The sequence below is a fragment of the Solanum lycopersicum genome, chromosome 11 (genome assembly GCF_036512215.1).
Source record: "Solanum lycopersicum chromosome 11, SLM_r2.1".
In the NCBI taxonomy this organism is placed as follows: domain Eukaryota; kingdom Viridiplantae; phylum Streptophyta; class Magnoliopsida; order Solanales; family Solanaceae; genus Solanum; species Solanum lycopersicum.
The window spans coordinates 18,605,129-18,613,218 of NC_090810.1; positions in this window are offsets into that span (position 1 = coordinate 18,605,129).

Genomic DNA, 8,090 nt, shown 5'->3' on the forward strand with positions numbered 1-8,090 from the left:
GACACCTTTGGAGGAGTGGAAAACCCTATGGCTCATTTGAGAGCGTATTGTGACCAGCTCGTGGGAGTTGGAAGGGATGAATCTTTGTTGATGCGGCTTTTCAGCCGAACCCTATGTGGGGAGGCTCTCAAATGGTTTACCTCACATGAAACCAGGCAATGTCCCAGTTAGAATGCATTGGCCAAAGATTTCATCGATCGATTTGCCTACAACATAGAAATAGTTCCCAATCGGTTTTCTCTGGAGAAGATGAAGAAAAAGTCAACCAAAATCTATAGGGAGTTTTCTTATAGATGGTCAAAAGAAGCGTCAAGGGTAAGGCCACCCATGACTGAGAAAGAAATCGTTGAAGTGTTCGTACGCGTGCAAGAGCTGGAATATTATGATAGAATCATATTGCTCATTGGAGTAAAGTTTTCCAAGATAGTCAAGATTGGTGAGACTATCGAAGACGGTTTAAAATCAGGGAAGATAGCCGGTGTAGCCGCATCACTAGTATCTTCAAGGTTGCTGAAAGAGAAAAGAGAAGAAGTTGATGTTGTTTCATATGGGGGAAGGAAAACCCCCATAAGCTCATCATATTCCCAAGGTCGTTCTAGGCCTTCCCCAAAGTCCTACCAAGCTTGCTACACGCAATCCAGTCATCCCAATGACCAGAATGCTACCCCCATTTATCCAAACACCTAAGCTCCATTGTACCAAAGTCCACCCCAGAATCTCCAAAATCTTTCTCCCATGTACCCAAATTACCCTCAACCTTACCAAATTCCATCTCCCTATCAGGGTATTGCTCCCAACTATGCTAATGTATAGTCGAGCTACCGAGTACCCCCTCCTATTTATCAATTCCAAGCTCCACTATACCAAACTCCCCTTCCGAATTACCAAGCTCCATCGCCAAATTACCAGACAAATCTATATCCTAAAGCCAAGCTCCCCGTCCAAATACAAGAAACTATCAACAAGTGACTCCTCCTCAACAAGGTAGTTATGACCCTCCCCGCCCAGATTTGAGAAGAGGCCTTCAAGGAACTTTACTGCATTTGCTGAAAGTCCGACCAAACTGTATGAAAGACTGGCTGCGGCTGGATACATCCACCCCGTGGGGCCCAAACCCGTGGATGTCAATTCAAAGTTCTACAAACCCGATCAGAGATGTGCTTATCATTCCAATATTGTTGGACATGATACTGAAGATTGTATCAACCTCAAACACAAAATTTAGGATTTGATTGATCAGGAGGTAGTCTCTCTCCAACCGGCTGCACCAAATGTCAACATAAACCCGTTGCCAAATCATGGAGGGGGCAATGTCAATATGATCGAGATAGATGAAGGCTGGTGTGGAACGAAGCTGACTACTCCCATCATTCAAGATGATTTGGAAAGGGTTGTCGCTTCTTTAAGAGTCAAAGAAAAGAGAGAGTTTGTTATTTTGATACCTACAAAGGTTGTTCCCTTAGTGCCGTCAGAAACTCTCGTCAAGCCTAAGTTTGTTATTGAAACTGCTGTTTCTCAAGGCATGACCAGGTCTGGAAGGTGTTACACTCCTGACAAGATTGCTCTCGGAGGACAGAAGAAGAAGCAGGCTAAGTGGCCGATAAGCGAAGGAGAAGTGGAGGAATTCTGGAGAAGGATGCAACCAGAGGATTATTCCATCGTCAAACATTTGGAGAAGACTCCAGCTCAAATCTCCATATAGGCTCTGCAAATGAGCTCTCAATCCTACAGGCAGGATTTAATGACAGCTCTCGACGATACATATGTACCCCCAGGTACAAGTAGTGATAACGTGGCTACCATGATTCATCATGTTATTCGAAGGCACCTAATAAGCTTTTGTGACGATGAGCTGCCTGTCGAAAGAAGATCACATAACAAGGCACTGCACATCACTGTGATATGCCGTGAAAAGGTTGCCAACTGCGTCCTAGTAGATGATGGACCTGGTTTGAATATCTGCCTTTTGTCGATATTGAGGCAGCTAAGGTTTGACCATGGGAAACTGGAGCAAAACTAGGTCAACATGAGAGCCTTTGATAGGGTTAAAAGAGACAGACTGGGAGCAGTGAATTTGACTATTCAAATAGGCCCCGTAGAGTCCAGCGCAATTTCAAGTATTGGATATAGATACCAGTTACAATCTTCTTCTGGGAAGGCCATTCATCAATATGACTGGGGCCGTCCTCTCTACTCTGCATCAGATGATGAAGCTCGTATAGAAGAATAAAGAGTTGGTTATTCATGGCGAGGGGAGTCACCTTGGCAGACAAGTCATGATGAGATATCACGAGGTACAGAATTTTACACGGTGGAGCTGGTGAATGCTACTGGTGAGGAATTGGCCCCACAGACTCCAATGCCTGCCGTGTACAAGATGATAACCACCGTGATCCTGCAGAATGGTTTTGAGCCAGGATTTGGATTGGGAAGAGATTCCCAAGGAATTATTAAGTATGTTCCTGTCCTCATTAAGGGATCCAGATATGGTTTGGGGTACATCCCCACATATCATGACCTGAAGATGAAGAAGAAAAATGATCAAGCCCTGACTAAGCCAATCCCACATCTGTATCAATCCTTTCCAGTCCGAAAGTATGCCGAGCCTGAAGACCTTAGGGATAGAATCTGTTACCTCTTCGAGGAGATCGATGTTGACCTCTGCGGAACTGGACCTCCACGCCGATCCTGATACCCCGAACTCTTCGGTAGAAAGACGTCATTTCATGAATTAAAATTGGTGGTCGTCCGGAGGAGGCTCGAGACCCACTATTTTTGCATTTTATTCTTAATTGTTCAAATTTTTGAATTTTCGTTGTGATGTTTAAAAAGGCAATATGTCCACATGCCATGGCCAAAGTTTGCATTGTTTTTAAATGAAAGCCTCTTTGTTTTTAACTTTATTTCTTTAATCATTTGTTATGCCTCGCACTTCTAGTTTTTTCTGTTTATGATTTCAGTAACATAAGTTACAGACCTGCCAATGTCATGTCATGTCGCGAGCTAAATGAACAAAATGAGGCAGGTGACGACAAGGTTGACGATTATGAAGAAGAAAGTGGGGAACAAGATTATGTTGCCGAGGAATTTTGGCAGTTCGAGAATCAGCATAAACCAAATCTAGAGGAAATGGAAATGATGAATTTGGGAGATTCGGAATGTGTTAAAGAGGTTAAGGTCAACACCCACCTAGATGATGCTCAGAAAGAGGTCCTGCTTCATTTGCTTGTTGGATATAATGATGTGTTCGTTTGGGAAGTCGGTGTCATGCAAGGGTTGAGTACTGATGTCGTATCTCATAAGCTTCCGATTAACCCGGGGTTCTATCTGGTGAAGCCAAAAACTTGAAAGTTCAAGCCTGAACTGAGTTTGAAGATTAAGAAAGAGATCAACAAGAAAATAGAGTCCCGATTCGTGGAAGTGACACAATATCCAACTTGGTTGGCCAATGTTGTTCCGGTCGCCAAAAAAGATGGGAAAATTAGGATTTGTGTTGACTATAGAGATCTCAACAAAGCTAGCCCGAAGGATAATTTTCCGTTGCCGAATATTCATATTCTGATTGATAATTATTCTAGGCACGAGATTCAGTCGTTTGTGGACTTTACGCAGGCTATCACGAAATTTTGATGGATGAGGAAGACGCGGAAAAGACGGCATTCATTACACCTTGGGGTGTATATCACTACAGGGTGATGTCGTTCTGCCTCAAGAATGTCGGTGCCACCTACATGATAGCTATGAAGACCATTTTTCATGATATGATTCATAAGGAGATTGTAGTGTACGTGGATGACATCATAATTAAATCTCGTGAGAGTTCGGATCACTTGACACATCTAAGGAAATTATTTGAGCGTTTGCATCATTACAACTTGAAGTTAAATCCCGCAATATGCGATTTTGGAGTTCTAGCCGGGAAGTTGTTAGGATTTATAGTCAGCAGAAAGGGTATTGAGCTCGACCCCCCTAAGATCAAAGCAATTCAAGATTTACCTCCGCCAAGGATGAGAAAAGAGGTGATGAGTTTCTTAGGGAGGTAAATTACTTCAGTCGATTTATAGCTCAACCAATCGTGGTGTGTGAGCCTATTTTCAAGCTGCTGAAGAAAGACGCCCCAACAAAGTGGACTGAAGAGTGTCAGACCGCTTTTGATGCCATCAAGAACTATCTGTCCAATCCGCCAGTATTGGTTCCTCCACGAGAAGGGAGTCCTTTGTTGCTGTATTTGTATGTCTCATATAGTGCATTCGGATGCGTACTTGGTCAACACGACGAGACAGAAAAGAAGGAAAGGGATATCTATTATATAAGCAAGAAATTTACTCCATACGAGTCTCGTTACACTTTGTTGGAAAGAACATGTTTTGCATTGACATGGCTTGCCCAAAAGTTGAGACACTATTTGTCTTCATATACTACATATCTCATTTCCAGAATGGATCCATTGAAGTATATTTTCCAGAAAGCGATGCGGACCGGAAAGTTAGCTAAATGGCAAAGGCTGTTGAGTAAGTTTGATATCGTGTATGTAACTCAGAAGGCAATAAAGGCACAAGCTTTGGCTGATCATCTTGCAGAAATTCCTGTTGATGAAGAGTACGAACCACTTATGACTTTTTTTCACGATGAAGAAGTGTCATTAGTGGGTGAAGACATTTCTGAATCATATCCAGGTTGGAGATTATTCTTTGATTAGAGCGTCAAATCATCAGGGTAAAGGTATTGGAGAACTCTTAATGTCAGAATCTGGTCAGCACTACCCCATGGCAGCTAAGCTCTGATTTAATTGCACAAACAACATGGCTGAATACGAAGCTTGTATTCTTGGGTTGAAGATGGCCATCGACATGAATATCTACGAGTTGTTGGTTATTGGAGATTCATACCTTTTAATTCATCAAGTTCAAGGAGAATGGGCTGTGAAGAACCCAAAGATCATACCTTACGTACAGTACGTGCAGAAGTTGTGCAAAAGATTTCGTAAGATCGAGTTCAGACATACTCCTAGAATACAAAATTAATGGGCCGATGCTCTTGCCACCATTGCTTCTATGATTAAACATCCGGACACAAATTATATTGATCCTCTAGATATAGAGTTAAAAGGACATCCAATCCATTGTTCCTATGTTGAAGCAGAACCAAACGGTTTTCCTTGGTACTTTGATATAAAAAAGTATTTAGAATCTGGAACTTATCCCGAAGATGCTATGACCAATCAGAAGAAGTCGATACGCCGTATGGCCCTCAATTTCTTTTTAAGCGGAGAAATCATGTACATGAGGACTCCAGACTTAGGTCTTCTAAGATGTGTCATTATCGTAGAAGCTGCAAAGCTTATTGAACAGATACATGTCATAGTTTGTGGCACGCATATGAATGGGTTCACTTTGGCAAGAAAGATCCTTAGAGCTGGGTATTTCTGAATGACTATGGAGAATGATTGTTGCAGGTTTGTGCAGAAATGTCATAAATGTCAAGTGATAGGAGATTCGATCCGAGTGCCACCTCACGAACTTAATGCTATGAGTTCACCATGTCCATTTGTAGCTAAGGGCATCGATGTCATCGGTCCGATAGAGCCTGCAGCTTTAAATGGACACAGATTCATTTTGGTTGCTATTGATTACTTCACCAAGTGGATGGAAGCAGCTTATTACAAGTCGGTAACCAAGAAAATGGTGGCTGATTTTATTCGCAACAATCTGATATGCAGATTTGGAGTGACAGAATCCATCATTACTGATAATGGTGCAAATATCAATAGTCACCTGATGAGAGATATTTGTGAAAAGTTTAAGATCACTCATCGAATTCAACTGCTTATCGTCCCCAAATGAATTGAGCTGTAGAGGCCGCCAATAAGAATATCAAAAAGATTTTGAGGAAAATGATTGACAAGCATCGAGGTTGGCATGAGATGTTACCATATGCATTATTGGGATACCGCACAAGTGTCAGAACATCAATTGGAGCCACTCCATATTTGCTAGTATATGGAACAGAAGCAGTCATCTGCTGAAGTCAAGATACCGTCTTTGAGAATCATTCAAAAAGTTGAGTTGAGTAACGCTGAATGTGTTAGCAAGAGGATTGACCAACTAACTTTGATTGATGAGAAGAAATAGTTCTTCTAAGAGTAGGCTTGATGTTCAAGAAAAGCCTAAATTCAAGAAGAGGTTTTCAAATCAGGTTCTTTAAAATTTTCCAAGAATCGCAATGATAGAGGTTCTAATCCTAAACCTCAAAGGGGAAGAAATGTTGATCCATCAAAAGAGAGACCAATTTGTGGTTAGTGTGGCAAGAAACATATTGGTGAATGTCTTGTTGGGACTAATAGTTGCTATGGTTGTGACAAGGTGGCCATATGGTGAAATATTGTCCTAATGTGAGAAGCCAAGGTAAGGGGAATGGCCTAACTCAGCCAAGCAGTCTTAATTCTGAAGATCCAAAAGGAATCGTTTCTATGCACTCAAGGCTAGAAGTGAACAAGAGAACTCTCCTGACGTTTTGATGGGTATGTTACACGTTTTCTCTATTAATGTTTATCCTTTGCTTGACCCAGGTGCTAATCATTCTTTTGTTACACCTTTGGTAGCTATGAAGTTTGGTCCAATTCGCGATGTTTTGATTGAGCCCTTTTCGGTTTGTACTCGAATGGGTGACTCTGTGATTGCAAAAAGAGTCTATAGGAAATGTCATGTAATGTTGCTCAATAGAGTTACTCTTGTTTATTTGGTAGAACTTGACATATTTGACTTTGATATAATCTTGGGTATGGATTGGCTTCATGTATACTTTGGTTTCATAGATTGTAGAACAAGGGTAGTAAAGTTTCATTTTCCTAATGAATCTATTTTAGAATGGAAGGAGGGAAATTCTATGCCAAGGGATCAAATTATTTCTTTTTTGAAGGCTTGTAAGATGATAGCCAAGGGTTATTTATACCATGTAGTGAGGGTTAAGGACCTAGAATGTGAAACTCCTTCTATTGAGTCAGTTCAGGTAGTGAGAGAATTCCTGAAAGTATTTCCTAATAACCTTCTAGGAGTTCCTCCCGAACGGGAAATTGACTTTAGAAATGATTTATTACCGGATACAAGTCCCATTTCAATTCCTCCATATAGGATGGCTCCGAATGAATTGAAAGAGTTGAAGCTCCAACTCAAAGATCTACTAGACAAGGGTTTCATTCAACCTAGTATTTCTCCATGGGGCTCTCCGGTCTTGTTTATTAAGAAGAAGGATGTGTCTCTTAGAATGTGCATTGATTATCGCCAACTCAATATGGTCACCATAAAGAACAAGTATCCTCTACCTAGGATTGATGATCTATTTGATCAACTCCAAGGTGCTAGTTACTTTTCCAAGATTGACTTAAGGTCGGGATATCACCAACTTAGGGTGAGAGTTGAAGATGTTCCCGAAACAGCTTTCTGAACTAGATATGGTCACTATGAATTCCTAGTTATGTCTTTTGGGTTAAAAGATGCCCCGGCGGTGTTCATGGACCTAATTAATAGAGTTTTCCGCTCATTTGTGATTGTATTCATTGATGATATTTTGATATTTTCCGAGAATGAAAATGAGCATGAGAATTACTTGAGGTTGACCTTGCAAGTCTTCAAAGAACACTAACTTTATGCAAAACTTGGCAAGTGTGAATTATTTTGCTCAAGGTAAATTGCTTTTCTTGGCCATATTATCTCTAGTGATGGTGTAGAGGTTGATTCAAAGAAGACGAATGCGTTAAGAAATTAGCCTTGACCTCTGAATCCCACTGATATATAGGAGTTTCTTGGGTCTAGCCAGCTATTATAGAAGGTTTGTTGATGGATTTTCGTCCATTGCTTCTCCTTTGACATCTTTGACCCAAAAAAGTTGAAGTTTGAGTGGTCGGAAGCTTGTGAGAAAAGTTTTCAGGAGTTGAAATATAAGCTTACCTCTGCTCTGGTGTTGACCTTACCGTAGGGTAGTGAAGGCTTTGTAGTGTATTGTGATGTTTCCCGAGTGGGCTTGGGATGTGTCCTCATGCAGCACGGTAAGGTGATAGCTTATGCTTCTAGGCAACTCAAAGTTCATGAGAA